The following is a 20949-nucleotide window of genomic DNA, read 5'->3' as shown; positions in this document are numbered from 1 at the left end:
TTTCCAGTTTTGAACGGAAGTTATTTCCTTTTTCACCATAGCCCTCTATGGGCTTCCAAATATCCCTTTGCCAATTCCACAAGAACAGCCTTAGCGAAAGGTTTCTTGAAGGGAGAGATGTAACTCTGTGAGATGAATTCATAGAACACAGAGCAGTTTCTCAGAAAGCTTCTTTCCAGTTTTGAACGGAAGATATTTCCTTTTTCACCATAGTCCTCTACGGGCTTCCAAGTATCCCTTTGCCAATTCCACAAGAACAGCCTTAGCGAAACGCTTCTTGAAGGGAAAGATGTAAATCTGTGAGATGAATTAACAGAACACAGAGCAGTTTCTCAGAAAGCTTCTTTCCAGTTTTGAACGGAAGATATTTCCTTTTTCACAGTAGCCCTCTATGGGCGTCCAAATATCCCTTTGCCAATTCCAAAAGAACGGCCTTAGCGAAAGTCTTCTTGAAGGGAAAGATGTAATTCTGTGAGATGAATTCAGAGAACACAGAGCAGTTTCTCAGAAAGCTTCTTTCCGGTTTTGAACGGAAGATATTTCCTTTTTCACCATAGCCCTCTATGGGCTTCCAAATATCCCTTTGCCAATTCCACAAGAACACCCTTAGCGAAAGGCTTCTGGAAGGGAAAGATGTAACTCTGTGAGATGAATTCATAGAACACAGAGCAGTTTCTCAGCAAGCTTCTTTCCAGTTTTGAACGGAAGATATTTCCTTTTTCACCATATCCCTCTTTGGGCTTCCAAATATCACTTTGCCAATTCCACAAGAACAGCCTTAGCGAAAGGCTTCTTGAAGGGAAAGATGTAACTCTGTGAGATGAATTCAGAGTACACAGAGCAGTTTCTCAGAAAGCTTCTATCCTGTTTTGAACGGAAGATATTTACTTTTTCACCATAGCCCTCTATGGGCTTCCAAATATCCCTTTGCCAGTTCCACAAGAACAGCCTTAGCGAAAGGCTTCTTGAAGGGAAAGATGTAACTCTGTGAGATGAACTAACAGAACACAGAGCAGTTTCTCTGAAAGCTTCTTTCCACTTTTGAACGGAAGGTATTTCCTTTTTCACCATAGCCCTCTATGGGCTTCCAAATATCCCTTTGCCAGTTCCACAAGAACAGCCTTAGCGAAAGGCTTCTTGAAGGGCAAGATGTAACTCTCTGAGATGATTGCAGAGAACACAGAGCAGTTTCTCAGAAAGCTTCTTTCCAGTTTTGAACGGAAGATATTTCCTTTTTCACCATAGCCCTCTATTGGCTTCCAAATATCCCTTTGCCAATTCCACAAGAACAGCATTAGCGAAAGGGTTCTTGAAGGGAAAGATGTAACTCTGTGAGATGAACTAACAGAACACAGAGCAGTTTCTCAGAATGCTTCTTTCCAGTTTTGAACGGAAGAGATTACCTTTTTCACCATAGCCCTCTATGGGCTTCCAAATATCCCTTTGCCAATTCCATAAGAACAGCCTTGGCGAAAGGCTTCTTGAAGGGAAAGATGCAGCTCTGTGAGATGAATTAACAGAACACAGAGCAGTTTCTCAGAAAGCTTCTTTCCAGTTTTGAACGGAAGATATTTCCTTTTTCACCATAGCCCTCTATGGGCTTCCAAATATCCCTTTGCCAATTCCACAAGAACAACCTTAGCGAAAGGTTTCTTGAAGGGAAAGATGTAGCTCTGTGATATGAATTAACAAAACACAGAGCAGTTTCTCAGCAAGCTTCTTTCCAGTTTTGAACGGAAGATATTTCCTTTTTCACCATATCCCTCTTTGGGCTTCCAAATATCACTTTGCCAATTCCACAAGAACAGCCTTAGCGAAAGGCTTCTTGAAGGGAAAGATGTAACTCTGTGAGATGAATTCAGAGTACACAGAGCAGTTTCTCAGAAAGCTTCTATCCAGTTTTGAACGGAAGATATTTACTTTTTCACCATAGCCCTCTATGGGCTTCCAAATATCCCTTTGCCAGTTCCACAAGAACAGCCTTAGCGAAAGGCTTCTTGAAGGGAAAGATGTAACTCTGTGAGATGAACTAACAGAACACAGAGCAGTTTCTCTGAAAGCTTCTTTCCAGTTTTGAACGGAAGGTATTTCCTTTTTCACCATAGCCCTCTATGGGCTTCCAAATATCCCTTTGCCAGTTCCACAAGAACAGCCTTAGCGAAAGGCTTCTTGAAGGGCAAGATGTAACTCTCTGAGATGATTGCAGAGAACACAGAGCAGTTTCTCAGAAAGCTTCTTTCCAGTTTTGAACGGAAGATATTTCCTTTTTCACCATAGCCCTCTATTGGCTTCCAAATATCCCTTTGCCAGTTCCACAAGAACAGCATTAGCGAAAGGGTTCTTGAAGGGAAAGATGTACCTCTGTGAGATGAATTCAGAGAACACAGAGCAGTTTCTCAGAAAGCTTCTTTCCAGTTTTGAACGGAAGATATTTCCTTTTTCACCATAGCCCTCTATGGGCTTCCAAATATTCCTTTGCCAATTCCACAAGAACAGCCTTAGCGAAAGGCTTCTGGAACGGAAAGATGTAACTCTGTGAGATGAATTCATAGAACACAGAGCAGTTTCTCAGAAAGCTTCTATCCAGTTTTGAAGGGAAGATATTTCCTTTTTCATCATAGCCCTCTATGTGCTTCCAAATATCACTTTGCCAATTCCACAAGAACAGCCTTAGCGAAAGGCTTCTTGAAGGGAAAGATGTAACTCTGTGAGATGAACTAACAGAACACAGAGCAGTTTTTCAGAAAGCTTCTTTCCGGTTTTGAACGGAAGATATTTCCTTTTTCACCATAGCCTTCTATGGGCTTCCAAATATCCCTTTGCCAATTCCATAAGAACAGCCTTGGCGAAAGGCTTCTTGAAGGGAAAGATGCAGCTCTGTGAGATGAATTAAAAGAACACAGAGCAGTTTCTCAGAAAGCTTCTTTCCAGTTTTGAACGGAAGATATATCCTTTTTCACCATAGCCCTCTATGGGCTTCCAAATATCCCTTTGCCAGTTCCATAAGAACAACCTTAGCGAAAGGCTTCTTGAAGGGAAAGATGTAACTCTGTGAGATGAAATAACAGAACACAGAGCAGTTTCTCAGAAAGCTTCTTTCCAGTTTTGAACGGAATATATTTCCTTTTTCACCATAGCCCTCTATGGGCTTCCAAATATCCCTTTGCCAATTCCACAAAAACAGCCTTAGCGAAAGGCTTCTTGAAAGGAAAGATGTATCTCTGTGAGATGATTTCAGAGAACACAGAGCAGTTTCTCAGAAAGCTTCTTTCCGGTTTTGAACGGAAGATATTTCCTTTTTCACCATAGCCCTCTATGGGCTTCCAAATATCCCTTTGCCAATTCCACAAGAACACCCTTAGCGAAAGGCTTCTGGAAGGGAAAGATGTAACTCTGTGAGATGAATTCATAGAACACAGAGCAGTTTCTCAGAAAGCTTCTTTCCAGTTTTGAACGGAAGATATTTCCTTTTTCACCATAGCCCTCTATGGGCTTCCAAATATCACTTTGCCAATTCCACAAGAACAGCCTTAGCGAAAGGCTTCTTGAAGGGAAAGATGTAACTCTGTGAGATGAACTAACAGAACACAGAGCAGTTTCTCAGAATGCTTCTTTCCAGTTTTGAACGGAAGATATTTCCTTTTTCACCATAGCCCTCTATGGGCTTCCAAATATCCCTTTGCCAATTCCATAAGAACAGCCTTGGCGAAAGGCTTCTTGAAGGGAAAGATGTAACTCTGTGAGATGAACTAACAGAACACAGAGCAGTTTCTCAGAAAGCTTCTTTCCAGTTTTGAACGGAAGATATTTCCTTTTTCACCATAGCCCTCTATGGGCTTCCAAATATCCCTTTGCCAATTCCACATAAACAGACTTAGCGAAAGGCTTCTTGAAGGGAAAGATGTAACTCTGTGAGATGATTTCAGAGATCACAGAGCAGTTTCTCAGAAAGCTTCTTTTTCCGGTTTTGAACGGAAGATATTTCCTTTTTCACCATAGCCCTCTATGGGCTTCCAAATATCCCTTTGCCAATTCCACAAGAACAGCCTTAGCGAAAGGCTTCTTGAAGGGAAAGATGTAACTCTGTGAGATGAATTCATAGAACACAGAGCAGTTTCTCAGAAAGCTTCTTTCCGGTTTTGAACGGAAGATATTTCCTTTTTCACCAAAGCCCTCTATGGGCTTCCAAATATCCCTTTGCCAATTCCACAAGAACAGCCTTAGCGAATGGCTTCTTGAAGGGAAAGATGTAACACTGTGAGATGAATTAACAGAACACAGAGCAGTTTCACAGAAAGCTTCTTTCCAGTTTTGAAGGGAAGATATTTCCTTTTTCACCATAGCCCTCTATGGGCTTCCAAATATCCCTTTGCCAATTCCACAAGAACAGCCTTAGCGAAAGGCTTCTTGAAGGGAAAGATGTAACTCTGTGAGATGAATTCAGAGAACACAGAGCAGTTGCTCAGTAAGCTTCTTTCCAGTTTTGAACGGGAGATATTTAATTTTTCACCATAGCCCTCTATGGGCTTCCAAATATCCCTTTGCCAATTCCACAAGAACAGCCTTAGCGAAAGGCTTCTTGAAGGGAAAGATGTAACTCTGTGAGATGAATTCAGAGAACACTGAGCAGATTCTCAGAAAGCTTCCTTCCAGTTTTGGACGGAAGATATTTCCTTTTTCTCCATTGCCCTCTATGGGCTTCCAAATATCCCTTTGACAGTTCCACAAGAAAAGCCTTAGCGAAAGGCTTCTTGAAGGCAAAGATGTAACTCTGTGAGATGAATTCAGAGAACACAGAGCAGTTTCTCAGAAAGCTTCTTTCCAGTTTTGAACGTAAGATATTTCCTTTTTCACCAAAGCCCTCTATGGGCTTCCAAATATCCCTTTGCCAGTTCCATAAGAATAGCCTTAGCGAAAGGCTTCTTGAAGGGAAAGATGTAACTCTGTGAGATGAACTAACAGAACACAGAGCAGTTTCTCAGAAAGCTTCTTTCCAGTTTTGAACGGCAGATATTTCCTTTTTCACCATAGCCCTCTATGGGCTTCCAAATATCCCTTTGCCAATTCCAAGAAAACAGCCTTAGCGAAAGGCTTCTTGAAGGGAAAGATGTAACTCTGTGAGATGATTTCAGAGAACACAGAGCAGTTTCTCAGAAAGCTTCTTTCCGGTTTTGAACGGAAGATATTTCCTTGTTCACCATAGCCCTCTATGGGCTTCCAAATATCCCTTTGCCAATTCCACAAGAACAGCCTTAGCGAAAGGCTTCTGGAAGGGAAAGATGTAACTCTGTGAGATGAATTCATAGAACACAGAGCAGTTTCTCAGAAAGCTTCTTTCCAGTTTTGAACGGAAGATATTTCCTTTTTCACCATAGCCGTCTAAGGGCTTCCAAATATCACTTTGCCAATTCCACAAGAACAGCCTTAGCGAAAGGCTTCTTGAAGGGAAAGATGTAACTCTGTGAGATGAATTAACAGAACACAGAGCAGTTTCTCAGAAAGCTTCTTTCCAGTTTTGAACGGAAGATATTTCCTTTTTCACCATAGCCCTCTATGGGCTTCCAAATATCCCTTTGCCAGTTCCATAAGAACAGCCTTAGCGAAAGACTTCTTGAAGGGAAAGATGTAACTCTGTGAGATGAACTAACAGAACACAGAGCAGTTTCTCAGAAAGCATCTTTCCAGTTTTGAACGGAAGATATTTCCTTTTTTAACCATAGCCCTCTATGGGCTTCAAAATATCCCTTTGCCAATTCCACAAGAACAGCGTTGGCGAAAGGCTTCTTGAAGGGCAAGATGTAACTCTGTGAGATGAACTAACAGAACACAGAGCAGTTTCTCAGAAAGCTTCTTTCCAGTTTTGAACGGAAGATATTTCCTTTTTCACCATAGCCCTCTAAGGGCTTCCAAATATCCCTTTGCCAATTCAACAAAAACAGCCTTAGCGAAAGGCTTCTTGAAGGGAAAGATGTAACTCTGTGAGATCAATTCAGAGAACACAGAGCAGTTTCTCAGAAAGCTTTTTCCAGTTTTGAACGGAAGATATTTCCTTTTTCAACATAACCCTCTATGGGCTTCCAAATATCCCTTTGCCACTTCCACAAGAACAGCCTTAGCGAAAGGCTTCTTGAAGGGAAAGATGTAACTCTGTGAGATGAATTAACTGAACACAGAACAGTTTCACAGAAAGCTTCTTTCCAGTTTTGAACGGAAGATATTTCCTTTTTCACCGTAGCCCTCTATGGGCTTCCAAATATCCCTTTGCCAATTACTCAAGAACAGCCTTAGCGAAAGTCTTCTTCAAGGTAAAGATGTAACTCTGTGAAATGAATTCAGAGAACACAGAGCAGTTTCTCAGAAAGCTTCTTTCCGGTTTTGAAGGGAAGATATTTCCTTTTTCACCATAGCCCTCTATGGGCTTCCAAATATCCCTTTGCCAATTCCACAAGAACAACCTTAGCGAAAGGCTTCTTGAAGGGAAAGATGTAACTCTGTGAGATGAATTCAGAGAACACAGAGCAGTTTCTCAGAAAGCTTCTTTCCAGTTTTTAACGGAAGATATTTCCTTTTTCACCATAAACCTCTATGGGCTTCCAAATATCCCTTTGCCAGTTCCACAAGAACAGCCTTAGCGAAAGGCTTCTTGAAGGGAAAGATGGAACTCTGTGAGATGAATTCAGAGAACACAGAGCAGTTTCTCAGAAAGCTTCTTTCCAGTTTTGAACGGAAGATATTTCCTTTTTCACCATAGCCCTGTATGGGCTTCCAAATATCCCTTTGCCAATTCCACAAGAACAGCATTAGCGAAAGGCTTCTTGAAGGCAAAGATGTAACTCTGTGAGATGAATTCAGAGAACACATAGCCGTTTCTCAGAAAGCTTCTTTCCAGGTTTGAACGGAAGATATTTAATTTTTCACCACAGCCCACTATGGGCTTCCAAATATCCCTTTGCCAATTCCTCAAGAACAGCCTTAGCGAAAGTCTTCTTGAAGGTAAAGATGTAACTCTGTGAGATGAATTCAGAGAACACAGAGCAGTTTCTCAGAAAGCTTCTTTCCGGTTTTGAACGGAAGATATTTCCTTTTTCACCATAGCCCTCTATGGGCTTCCAAATATTCCTTTGCCAATTCCACAAGAACAGTCTTAGCGAAAGGCTTCTGGAACGGAAAGATGTAACTCTGTGAGATGAATTCATAGAACACAAACAGTTTCTCAGAAAGCTTCTATCCAGTTTTGAAGGGAAGATATTTCCTTTTTCACCATATCCCTCTATGGGCTTCCAAATATCACTTTGCCAATTCCACAAGAACAGCCTTAGCGAAAGGCTTCTTGAAGGGAAAGATGTAACTCTGTGAGATGAACTAACAGAACACAGAGCAGTTTCTCAGAAAGCTTCTTTCCAGTTTTGAACGGAAGATATTTCCTTTTTCACCATAGCCTTCTATGGGCTTCCAAATATCCCTTTGCCAATTCCATAAGAACAGCCTTGGCGAAAGGCTTCTTGAAGGGAAAGATGCAGCTCTGTGAGATGAATTAACAGAACACAGAGCAGTTTCTTAGAAAGCTTCCTTCCAGTTTTGAACGGAAGATATTTCCTTTTTCACCATAGCCCTCTATGGGCTTCCAAATATCCCTTTGCCAATTCCACAAGAACAGCCTTAGCGAAAGGCTTCTTGAAGGGAAAGATGTAACTCTGTGAGATGAATTAACACAAAACAGAGCAGTTTCTCAGAAAGCTTCTTTCCAGTTTTGAACGGAAGATATTTCCTTTTTCACCATAGCCCTCTATGGGCTTCCAAATATCCCTTTGCCAATTCCACAAAAACAGCCTTAGCGAAAGGCTTCTTGAAGGGAAAGATGTAACTCTGTGAGATGAACTAACAGAACACAGAGCAGTTTCTCAGAAAGCATCTTTCCAGTTTTCAACGGAAGAAATTTCCTTTTTCACCATAGCCCTCTGTGGGCTTCCAAATATCCCTTTGCCAATTCCACAAGAACAGCCTTAGGAAAGGCTTCTTGAAGGAAAAGATGTAACTCTGTGAGATGAATTAACAGAACACAGAGCAGTTTCTCAGAATGCTTCTTTCCAGTTTTGAACGGAAGATATTTCCTTTTTCACCATAGCCCTCTATGGGCTTCCAAATATCCCTTTGCCAATTCCAGAAGAACAGCCTTAGCGAAAGGATTCTTGAAGGGAAAGATGTAACTCTGTGAGATGAATTCAGAGAACACAGAGCAGTTTCTCAGAAAGCTTCTTTCCAGTTTTGAACGGAAGATATTTCCTTTTTCACCATAGCCCTCTATGAGCTTCGAAATATCCCTTTGCCAGTTCCACAAGAATAGCCTTAGCGAAAGGCTTCTTGAAGGGAAAGATGTAACTCTGTGAGATGAATTCAGAGAACACAGAGCAGTTTCTCAGAAAGCTTCTTTCCAGTTTTGAACGGAAGATATTTCCTTTTTCACCATAGCCCTCTATGGGCTTCCAAATATCCCTTTGCCAGTTCCACAAGAACAGCCTTAGCGAAAGGCTTCTTGACGGGAAAGATGTAACTCTGTGAGATGAACTAACAGAACACGGAGCAGTTTCTCAGAAAGCTTCTTTCCAGTTTTGAACGGAAAATATTTCCTTTTTCACCATAGCCCTCTATGGGGTTCCAAATATCCCTTTGCCAGTTCCACAAGAACAGCATTAGCGAAAGGCTTCTTGAAGGGCAAGATGTAACTCTCTGAGATGATTGCAGAGAACACAGAGCAGTTTCTCAGAAAGCTTCTTTCCAGTTTTGAACGGAAGATATTTCCTTTTTCACCATAGCCCTCTATTGGCTTCCAAATATCCCTTTGCCAATTCCACAAGAACAGCCTTAGCGAAAGGCTTCTTGAAGGGAAAGATGTAACTCTGTGAGATGAACTAACAGAACACAGAGCAGTTTCTCAGAATGCTTCTTTCCAGTTTTGAACGGAAGATATTTCCTTTTTCACCATAGCCCTCTATGGGGTTCCAAATATCTATTTGCCAATTCCACAAGAACAGCCTTGGCGAAAGGCTTCTTGAAGGACAAGATGTAACTCTGTGAGATGAACTAACAGAACACAGAGTAGTTTCTCAGAAAGCTTCTTTCCAGTTTTGAACGGAAGATATTACCTTTTTCACCATAGCCCTCTATGGGCTTCCAAATATCCCTTTGCCAATTCCACAAGAACAGTCTTAGCGAAAGGCTTCTTGAAGGGAAAGATGTAACTCTGTGAGATGAATTCAGAGAACACAGAGCAGTTTCTCAGAAAGCTTCTTTCCAGTTTTGAACGGAAGATATTTCCTTTTTTAACCATAGCCCTCTATGGGCTTCCAAATATCCCTTTGCCAGTTCCACAAGAACAGCGTTGGCGAAAGGCTTCTTGAAGGGCAAGATGTAACTCTGTGAGATGAACTAACAGAACACAGAGCAGTTTATCAGAAAGCTTCTTTCCAGTTTTGAACGGAAGATATTTCCTTTTTCACCAATACCGTCTATGAGCTTCCAAATATCCCTTTGCCAATTCCACAAGAACAGCATTAGCGAAAGGCTTCTTGAAGGCAAAGATGTAACTCTGTGAGATGAATTCAGAGAACACAGAGCCGTTTCTCAGAAAGGTTCTTTCCAATTTTGAACGGAAGATATTTCCTTTTTCACCACAGCCCACTATGGGCTTCCAAATATCCCTTTGCCAATTACTCAAGAACAGCCTTAGCGAAAGGCTTCTTGAAGGTAAAGATGTAACTCTGTGAGATGAATTCAGAGAACACAGAGCAGTTTCTCAGAAAGCTTCTTTCCGGTTTTGAACGGAAGATATTTCCTTTTTCACCATAGCCCTCTATGGGCTTTAAATATTCCTTTGCCAATTCCACAAGAACAGCCTTAGCGAAAGGCTTCTGGAACGGAAAGATGTAACTCTGTGAGATGAATTCATAGAACACAGAGCAGTTTCTCAGAAAGCTTCTATCCAGTTTTGAAGGGAAGATATTTCCTTTTTCATCATAGCCCTCTATGGGCTTCCAAATATCACTTTGCCAATTCCACAAGAACAGCCTTAGCGAAAGGCTTCTTGAAGGGAAAGATGTAATTCTGTGAGATGAACTAACAGAACACAGAGCAGTTTCTCAGAAAGCTTCTTTCCGGTTTTGAACGGAAGATATTTCCTTTTTCACCATAGCCTTCTATGGGCTTCCAAATATCCCTTTGCCAATTCCATAAGAACAGCCTTTTCGAAAGGCTTCTTGAAGGGAAAGATGCAGCTCTGTGAGATGAATTAAAAGAACACAGAGCAGTTTCTCAGAAAGCTGCTTTCCAGTTTTGAACGGAAGATATATCCTTTTTCACCATAGCCCTCTATGGGCTTCCAAATATCCCTTTGCCAGTTCCATAAGAACAGCCTTAGCGAAAGGCTTCTTGAAGGGAAAGATGTAACTCTGTGAGATGAACTAACAGAACACAGAGCAGTTTCTCAGAAAGCTTCTTTCCAGTTTTGAACGGAATATATTTCCTTTTTCACCATAGCCCTCTATGGGCTTCCAAATATCCCTTTGCCAATTCCACAAGAACAGCCTTAGCGAAAGGCTTCTGGAAGGGAAAGATGTAACTCTGTGAGATGAATTCATAGAACACAGAGCAGTTTCTCAGAAAGCTTCTTTCCAGTTTTGAACGGAAGATATTTCCTTTTTCACCATAGCCCTCTATGGGCTTCCAAATATCACTTTGCCAATTCCACAAGAACAGCCTTAGCGAAAGGCTTCTTGAAGGGAAAGATGTAACTCTGTGAGATGAACTAACAGAACACAGAGCAGTTTCTCAGAATGCTTCTTTCCAGTTTTGAACGGAAGATATTTCCTTTTTCACCATAGCCCTCTATGGGATTCCAAATATCCCTTTGCCAATTCCATAAGAACAGCCTTGGCGAAAGGCTTCTTGAAGGGAAAGATGTAACTCTGTGAGATGAACTAACAGAACACAGAGCAGTTTCTCAGAAAGCTTCTTTCCAGTTTTGAACGGAAGATATTTCCTTTTTCACCATAGCCCTCTATGGGCTTCCAAATATCCCTTTGCCAATTCCACATAAACAGCCTTAGCGAAAGGCTTCTTGAAGGGAAAGATGTAACTCTGTGAGATGATTTCAGAGTTCACAGAGCAGTTTCTCAGAAAGCTTCTTTTTCCGGTTTTGAACGGAAGATATTTCCTTTTTCACCATAGCCCTCTATGGGCTTCCAAATATCCCTTTGCCAATTCCACAAGAACAGCCTTAGCGAAAGGCTTCTTCAAGGGAAAGATGTAACTCTGTGAGATGAATTCATAGAACACAGAGCAGTTTCTCAGAAAGCTTCTTTCCGGTTTTGAACGGAAGATATTTCCTTTTTCACCAAAGCCCTCTATGGGCTTCCAAATATCCCTTTGCCAATTCCACAAGAACAGCCTTAGCGAATGGCTTCTTGAAGGGAAAGATGTAACACTGTGAGATGAATTAACAGAACACAGAGCAGTTTCACAGAAAGCTTCTTTCCAGTTTTGAAGGGAAGATATTTCCTTTTTCACCATAGCCCTCTATGGGCTTCCAAATATCCCTTTGCCAATTCCACAAGAACAGCCTTAGCGAAAGGCTTCTTGAAGGGAAAGATGTAACTCTGTGAGATGAATTCAGAGAACACAGAGCAGTTGCTCAGTAAGCTTCTTTCCAGTTTTGAACGGGAGATATTTAATTTTTCACCATAGCCCTCTATGGGCTTCCAAATATCCCTTTGCCAATTCCACAAGAACAGCCTTAGCGAAAGGCTTCTTGAAGGGAAAGATGTAACTCTGTGAGATGAATTCAGAGAACACTGAGCAGATTCTCAGAAAGCTTCTTTCCAGTTTTGGACGGAAGATATTTCCTTTTTCTCCATTGCCCTCTATGGGCTTCCAAATATCCCTTTGACAGTTCCACAAGAAAAGCCTTAGCGAAAGGCTTCTTGAAGGCAAAGATGTAACTCTGTGAGATGAATTCAGAGAACACAGAGCCGTTTCTAAGAAAGCTTCTTTCCAGTTTTGAACGGAAGATATTTCCTTTTTCACCATAGCCCTCTATGGGCTTCCAAATATCCCTTTGCCAATTCCACAAGAACAGCCTTAGCGAAAGGCTTCTTGAAGGGAAAGATGTAACTCTGTGAGAAGTATTCAGAGAACACAGAGCAATTTCTCAGAAAGCTTCTTTCCAGTTTTGAACGTAAGATATTTCCTTTTTCACCATAGCCCTCTATGGGCTTCCAAATATCCCTTTGCCAGTTCGACAAGAACAGCCTTAGCGAAAGGCTTCTTGAAGGGAAAGATGTAACTCTGTGAGATGAACTAGCAGAACACACAGCAGTTTCTCAGAAAGCTTCTTTCCAGTTTTGAACGGAAGATATTTCCTTTTTCACCATAGCCCTCTATGGGCTTCCAAATATCCCTTTGCCAATTCCACAAGAACAACCTTAGCGAAAGGTTTCTTGAAGGGAAAGATGTAGCTCTGTGATATGAATTAACAAAACACAGAGCAGTTTCTCAGAAAGCTTCTTTCCAGTTTTGAACGGAAGATATTTTCTTTTTCACCATAGCCCTCTATGGGCTTCCAAATATCCCTTTGCCAGTTCCACAAGAACAGCCTTAGCTAAAGGCTTCTTGAAGGGAAAGATGTAACTCTGTGAGATGAATTCAGAGAACACAGAGCAGTTTCTCAGAAAGCTTCTTTCCAGTTTTGAACGGAAGATATTTCCTTTTTCACCATAGCCCTCTATGGGCTTCCAAATATCCCTTTGCCAGTTCGACAAGAACAGCCTTAGCGAAAGGCTTCTTGAAGGGAAAGATGTAACTCTGTGAGATGAACTAACAGAACACAGAGCAGTTTCTCAGAAAGCTTCTTTCCAGTTTTGAACGGAAGATATTTCCTTTTTCACCATAGCCCTTTATGGGGTTCCAAATATCTATTTGCCAATTCCACAAGAACAGCCTTGGCGAAAGGCTTCTTGAAGGACAAGATGTAACTCTGTGAGATGAACTAACAGAACACAGAGTAGTTTCTCAGAAAGCTTCTTTCCAGTTTTGAACGGAAGATATTACCTTTTTCACCATAGCCCTCTATGGGCTTCCAAATATCCCTTTGCCAATTCCACAAGAACAGTCTTAGCGAAAGGCTCCTTGAAGGGAAAGATGTAACTCTGTGAGATGAATTCAGAGAACACAGAGCAGTTTCTCAGAAAGCTTCTTTCCAGTTTTGAACGGAAGATATTTCCTTTTTTAACCATAGCCCTCTATGGGCTTCCAAATATCCCTTTGCCAGTTCCACAAGAACAGCGTTGGCGAAAGGCTTCTTGAAGGGCAAGATGTAACTCTGTGAGATGAACTAACAGAACACAGAGCAGTTTATCAGAAAGCTTCTTTCCAGTTTTGAACGGAAGATATTTCCTTTTTCACCATAGCCGTCTATGAGCTTCCAAATATCCCTTTGCCAATTCCACAAGAACAGCATTAGCGAAAGGCTTCTTGAAGGCAAAGATGTAACTCTGTGAGATGAATTCAGAGAACACAGAGCCGTTTCTCAGAAAGCTTCTTTCCAATTTTGAACGGAAGATATTTCCTTTTTCACCACAGCCCACTATGGGCTTCCAAATATCCCTTTGCCAATTACTCAAGAACAGCCTTAGCGAAAGTCTTCTTGAAGGTAAAGATGTAACTCTGTGAGATGAATTCAGAGAACACAGAGCAGTTTCTCAGAAAGCTTCTTTCCGGTTTTGAACGGAAGATATTTCCTTTTTTAACCATAGCCCTCTATGGGCTTCCAAATATCCCTTTGCCAGTTCCACAAGAACAGCGTTGGCGAAAGGCTTCTTGAAGGGCAAGATGTAACTCTGTGAGATGAACTAACAGAACACAGAGCAGTTTCTCAGAAAGCCTCTTTCCAGTTTTGAACGGAAGATATTTCCTTTTTCACCATAGCCCTCTATGGGCTTCCAAATATCACTTTGCGAATTCCACAAAAACAGCCTTAGCGAAAGGCTTCTTGAAGGGAAAGATGTAACTCTGTGAGATGAATTCAGAGAACACAGAGCAGTTTCTCAGAAAGCTTCTTTCCAGTTTTGAACGGATGATATTTCCTTTTTCACCATAGCCGTCTATGAGCTTCGAAATATCACTTTGCCAGTTCCACAAGAACAGCCTTAGCGAAAGGGTTCTTGAAGGGAAAGATGTAACTCTGTGAGATGAATTCAGAGAACACAAAGCAGTTTCTCAGAAACCTTTCTCCCGTTTTGAACGGAAGATATTTCCTTTTTCACCATAACCCTCTATGGGCTTCCAAATATCCCTTTGCCAGTTCCACAAGAACAGCCTTAGCGAAAGGCTTCTTGAAGGGAAAGATGTAACTCTGTGAGATGAATTAACAGAACACAGAGCAGTTTCTCAGGAAGCTTCTTTCCAGTTTTGAACGGAAGATATTTCCTTTTTCACCATAGCCCTCTATGGGCTTCCAAATATCCCTTTGCCAATTCCACAAGAACAGCCTTGGCGAAAGGCTTCTTGAAGGGCAAGATGTAACTCTGTGAGATGAACTAACAGAACACAGAGCAGTTTCTCAGAAAGCTTCTTTCCAGTTTTGAACGGAAGATATTTCCTTTTTCACCATAGCCCTCTATGGGCTTCCAAATATCCCTTTGCCAATTCCACAAGAAGAGCCTTAGCGAAAGGCTTCTTGAAGGGAAAGATGTAACTCTGTGAGATGAATTCATAGAACAAAGAGCAGTTTCTCAGAAAGCTTCTTTCCAGTTTTGAAAGGAAGATATTTCCTTTTTCACCATAGCCCTCTATGGGCTTCCAAATATCACTTTGGCAATTCCACAAGAACAGCCTTAGCGAATGGGTTCTTGAAGGGAAAGATGTAACACTGTGAGATGAATTAACAGAACACAGAGCAGTTTCACAGAAAGCTTCTTTCCAGTTTTGAACCGAAGATATTTCCATTTTCACCATAGCCCTCTATGGGCTTCCAAATATCCCTTTGCCAATTCCCCAAGAACAACCTTAGCGAAAGGCTTCTTGAAGGCAAAGACGTAACTCTGTGAGATGAACTCACAAAACACAGAGCAGTTTCTCAGAAAGCTTCTTTCCAGTTTTCAACGGAAGATATTTCCTTTTTAACCGTAGCCCTCTATGGGCTTCCAAATATCCCTTTGCCAATTCCACAAGAACAGCCTTAGCGAAAGGCTTCTTGAAGGGAAAGATGTAACTCTGTGAGATGAATTCAGAGAACACTGAGCAGTTTCTCAGAAAGCTATTTTCCAGTTTTGAACGGAAGATATTTCCTTTTTCACCATAGCCCTCTATGGGCTTCCAAATATCCCTTTGCCAATTCCAGAAGAACAGCATTAGCGAAAGGCTTCTTGAAGGCAAAGATGTAACTCTGTGAGATGAATTCCGAGAACACAGAGCCGTTTCTCAGAAAGCTTCTTTCCAGTTTTGAACGGATGATATTTCCTTTTTCACCATAGCCGTCTATGAGCTTCGAAATATCCCTTTGCCAGTTCCACAAGAACAGCCTTAGCGAAAGGGTTCTTGAAGGGAAAGATGTAACTCTGTGAGATGAATTCGGAGAACACAGAGCAGTTTCTCAGAAACCTTTTTCCAGTTTTGAACGGAAGATATTTCCTTTTTCACCATAACCCTCTATGGGCTTCCAAATATCCCTTTGCCAGTTCCACAAGAACAGCCTTAGCGAAAGGCTTCTTGAAGGGAAAGATGTAACTCTGTGAGATGAATTAACAGAACACAGAGCAGTTTCTCAGGAAGCTTCTTTCCAGTTTTGAACGGAAGATATTTCCTTTTTCACCATAGCCCTCTATGGGCTTCCAAATATCCCTTTGCCAATTCCACAAGAACAGCCTTGGCGAAAGGCTTCTTGAAGGGCAAGATGTAACTCTGTGAGATGAACTAACAGAACACAGAGCAGTTTCTCAGAAAGCTTTTTTCCAGTTTTGAACGGAAGATATTTCCTTTTTCACCATAGCCCTCTATGGGCTTCCAAATATCCCTTTGCCAATTCCACAAAAACAGCCTTAGCGAAAGGCTTCTTGAAGGGAAAGATGTAACTCTATGAGATGATTTCAGAGAACACAGAGCAGTTTCTCAGAAAGCTTCTTTCCGGTTTTGAACGGAAGATATTTCCTTGTTCACCATAGCCCTCTATGGGCTTCCAAATATCCCTTTGCCAATTCCACAAGAACAGCCTTAGCGAAAGGCTTCTGGAAGGGAAAGATGTAACTCTGTGAGATGAATTCATAGAACACAGAGCAGTTTCTCAGAAAGCTTCTTTCCAGTTTTGAACGGAAGATATTTCCTTTTTAACCATAGCCCTCTATGGGCTTCCAAATATCACTTTGCCAATTCCACAAGAACAGCCTTAGCGAAAGGCTTCTTGAAGGGAAAGATGTAACTCTGTGAGATGAACTAACAGAACACAGAGCAGTTTCTCAGAATGCTTCTTTCCAGTTTTGAACGGAAGATATTTCCTTTTTCACCATATCCCTCTATGGGCTTCCAAATATCCCTTTGCCAATTCCATAAGAACAGCCTTGGCGAAAGGCTTCTTGGAGGGAAAGATGTAACTCTGTGGGATGAACTAACAGAACACAGAGCAGTTTCTCAGAAAGCTTCTTTCCAGTTTTGAACGGAAGATATTTCCTTTTTCACCATAGCCCTCTATGGGCTTCCAAATATCCCTTTGCCAATTCCACAAAAACAGCCCTAGCGAAAGGCTTCTTGAAGGGAAAGATGTAACTCTGTGAGATGATTTCAGAGAACACAGAGCAGTTTCTCAGAAAGCTTCTTTCCGGTTTTGAACGGAAGATATTTCCTTTTTCACCATAGCCCTCTATGGGCTTCCAAATATCCCTTTGCCAATTCCACAAGAACAGCCTTAGCGAAAGGCTTCTGGAAGGGAAAGATGTAACTCTGTGAGATGAACTAACAGAACACAGAGCAGTTTCTCAGAATGCTTCTTTCCAGTTTTGAACGGAAGATATTTCCTTTTTTACCATAGCCCTCTAAGGGCTTCCAAATATCCCTTTGCCAATTCCATAAGAACAGCCTTGGCGAAAGGCTTCTTGAAGGGAAAGATGCAGCTCTGTGAGATGAAGTAACAGAACACAGAGCAGTTTCTCAGAAAGCTTCTTTCCAGTTTTGAACGGAAGATATTTCCTTTTTCACCATAGCCCTCTATGGGCTTCCAAATATCCCTTTGCCAATTCCACAAGAACAGCCTTAGCGAAAGGCTTCTTGAAGGGAAAGATGTAACTCGGTGAGATGAATTAACAGAACACAGAGCAGTTTCTCAGAAAGCTTCTTTCCAGTTTTGAACGGAAGATATTTCCTTTTTCACCATAGCCCTCTATGGGCTTCCAAATATCACTTTGCGAATTCCACAAAAACAGCCTTAGCGAAAGGCTTCTTGAAGGGAAAGATGTAACTCTGTGAGATGAATTCAGAGAACACAGAGCAGTTTCTCAGAAAGCTTCTTTCCAGTTTTGAACGGATGATATTTCCTTTTTCACCATAGCCGTCTATGAGCTTCGAAATATCACTTTGCCAGTTCCACAAGAACAGCCTTAGCGAAAGGGTTCTTGAAGGGAAAGATGTAACTCTGTGAGATGAATTCAGAGAACACAAAGCAGTTTCTCAGAAACCTTTTTCCCGTTTTGAACAGAAGATATTTCCTTTTTCACCATAACCCTCTAGGGGCTTCCAAATATCCCTTTGCCAGTTCCACAAGAACAGCCTTAGCGAAAGGCTTCTTGAAGGGAAAGATGTAACTCTGTGAGATGAATTAACAGAACACAGAGCAGTTTCTCAGGAAGCTTCTTTCCAGTTTTGAACGGAAGATATTTCCTTTTTCACCATAGCCCTCTATGGGCTTCCAAATATCCCTTTGCCAATTCCACAAGAACAGCCTTGGCGAAAGGCTTCTTGAAGGGCAAGATGTAACTCTGTGAGATGAACTAACAGAACACAGAGCAGTTTCTCAGAAAGCTTCTTTCCAGTTTTGAACGGAAGATATTTCCTTTTTCACCATAGCCCTCTATGGGCTTCCAAATATCCCTTTGCCAATTCCACAAGAAGAGCCTTAGCGAAAGGCTTCTTGAAGGGAAAGATGTAACTCTGTGAGATGAATTCATAGAACACAGAGCAGTTTCTCAGAAAGCTTCTTTCCAGTTTTGAACGGAAGATATTTGTTTTTCACCATAGCCCTCTATGGGCTTCCAAATATCACTTTGCCAATTCCACAAGAACAGCCTTAGCGAATGGGTTCTTGAAGGGAAAGATGTAACACTGTGAGATGAATTAACAGAACACAGAGCAGTTTCACAGAAAGCTTCTTTCCAGTTTTGAACCGAAGATATTTCCATTTTCACCATAGCCCTCTATGGGCTTCCAAATATCCCTTTGCCAATTCCACAAGAACAGCCTGAGCGAAAGGCTTCTTGAAGGCAAAGACGTAACTCTGTGAGATGAACTAAGAAAACACAGAGCAGTTTCTCAGAAAGCTTCTTTCCAGTTTTCAACGGAAGTTATTTCCTTTTTAACCGTAGCCCTCTATGGGCTTTCAAATATCCCTTTGCCAATTCCACAAGAACAGCCTTAGCGAAAGGCTTCATGAAGGGAAAGATGTAACTCTGTGAGATGAATTCAGAGAACACTGAGCAGTTTCTCAGAAAGCTATTTTCCAGTTTTGAACGGAAGATATTTCCTTTTTCACCATAGCCCTCTATGGGCTTCCAAATATCCCTTTGCCAATTCCAGAAGAACAGCATTAGCGAGAGGCTTCTTGAAGGCAAAGATGTAACTCTGTGAGATGAATTCAGAGAACACAGAGCCGTTTCTAAGAAAGCTTCTTTCCAGTTTTGAACGGAAGATATTTCCTTTTTCACCATAGCCCTCTATGGGCTTCCAAATATCCCTTTGCCAATTCCACAAGAACAGCCTTAGCGAAAGGCTTCTTGAAGGGAAAGATGTAACTCTGTGAGATGTATTCAGAGAACACAGAGCAGTTTCTCAGAAAGCTTCTTTCCAGTTTTGAACGGAAGATATTTCCTTTTTCACCATAGCCCTCTACGGGGTTCCAAATATCCCTTTGCCAATTCCACAAGAACAGCCTTGGCGAAAGGCTTCTTGAAGGGCAAGATGTAACTCTGTGAGATGAACTAACAGAACACAGAGTGGTTTCTCAGAAAGATTCTTTCCAGTTTTGAACGGAAGATATTACCTTTTTCACCATAGCCCTCTATGGGCTTCCAAATATCCCTTTGCCAATTCCACAAGAACAGCCTTAGCGAAAGGCTTCTGGAAGGGAAAGATGTAACTCTGTGAGATGAATTCATAGAACACAGAGCAGTTTCTCAGAAAGCTTCTTTCCAGTTTTGAACGGAAGATATTTCCTTTTTCACCATAGCCCTCTATGGGCTTCCAAATATCACTTTGCCAATTCCACAAGAACAGTCTTAGCGAAAGGCTCCTTGAAGGGAAAGATGTAACTCTGTGAGATGAACTAACAGAACACAGAGCAGTTTCTCAGAATGCTTCTTTCCAGTTTTGAACGGAAGATATTTCCTTTTTCACCATAGCCCTCTATGGGCTTCCAAATATCCCTTTGCCAATTCCATAACAACAGCCTTGGCGAAAGGCTTCTTGAAGGGAAAGATGCAGCTCTGTGAGATGAAGTAACAGAACACAGAGCAGTTTCTCAGAAAGCTTCTTTCCAGTTTTGAACGGAAGATATTTCCTTTTTCACCATAGCCCTCTATGGGCTTCCAAATATAGCTTTGCCAATTCCACAAGAACAGCCTTAGCGAAAGGCTTCTTGAAGGGAAAGATGTAACTCTGTGAGATGAACTAACAGATCACAGAGCAGTTTCTCAGAAAGCTTCTTTCCAGTTTTGAAAGGAAGATATTTCCTTTTTTAAACATAGACCTCTATGGGCTTCCAAATATCTCTTTGCCAGTTCCACAAGAACCGCGTTGGTGAAAGGCTTCTTGAAGGGCAAGATGTAACTCTGTGAGATGAACTAACAACACAGAGCAGTTTCTCAGAAAGCTTCTTTCCAGTTTTGAACCGAAGATATTTCCTTTTTCACCATAGCCCTCTATGGGCTTCCAAATATCACTTTGCCAATTCCACAAAAACAGCCTTAGCGAAAGGATTCTTGAAGGGAAAGATGTAACTCTGTGAGATGAATTCAGAGAACACAGAGCAGTTTCTCAGAAAGCTTCTTTCCAGTTTTGAACGGATGATATTTCCTTTTTCACCATAGCCGTCTATGAGCTTCGAAATATCCCTTTGCCAGTTCCACAAGAACAGCCTTAGCGAAAGGGTTCTTGAAGGGAAAGATGTAACTCTATGAGATGAATTCAGAGAACACAGAGCAGTTTCTCAGAAAACTTTTTCCAGTTTTGAACGGAAGATATTTCCTTTTTCACCATAACACCCTATGGGCTTCCAAATATCCCTTTGCCAATTCCACAAGAACAGCATTAGCGAAAGGCTTCTTGAAGGCAAAGATGTAACTCTGTGAGATGAATTCAGAGAACACAGAGCCGTTTCTCAGAAAGCTTCTTTCCAGTTTTGAAAGGAAGATATTTCCTCTTTCACCATAGCCCACTATGGGCTTCCAAATATCCCTTTGCCAATTCCTCAAGAACAGCCTTAGCGAAAGTCTTCTTGAAGGTAAAGATGTAACTCTGTGAGATGAATTCAGAGAACACAGAGCAGTTTCTCAGAAAGCTTCTTTCCGGTTTTGAACGGAAGATATTTCCTTTTTCACCATAGCCCTCTATGGGCTTCCAAATATCCCTTTGCCAATTCCACAAGAACAGCCTTAGCGAAAGGCTTCTGGAAGGGAATGATGTAACTCTGTGAGATGAATT

This window comes from Chlorocebus sabaeus, unplaced genomic scaffold (assembly GCF_047675955.1).
Source record: "Chlorocebus sabaeus isolate Y175 unplaced genomic scaffold, mChlSab1.0.hap1 unalloc_scaffold_26, whole genome shotgun sequence".
In the NCBI taxonomy this organism is placed as follows: domain Eukaryota; kingdom Metazoa; phylum Chordata; class Mammalia; order Primates; family Cercopithecidae; genus Chlorocebus; species Chlorocebus sabaeus.
The sequence above is the reverse complement of the archived record's forward strand: the minus strand, read 5'-3'. Positions refer to the sequence as shown.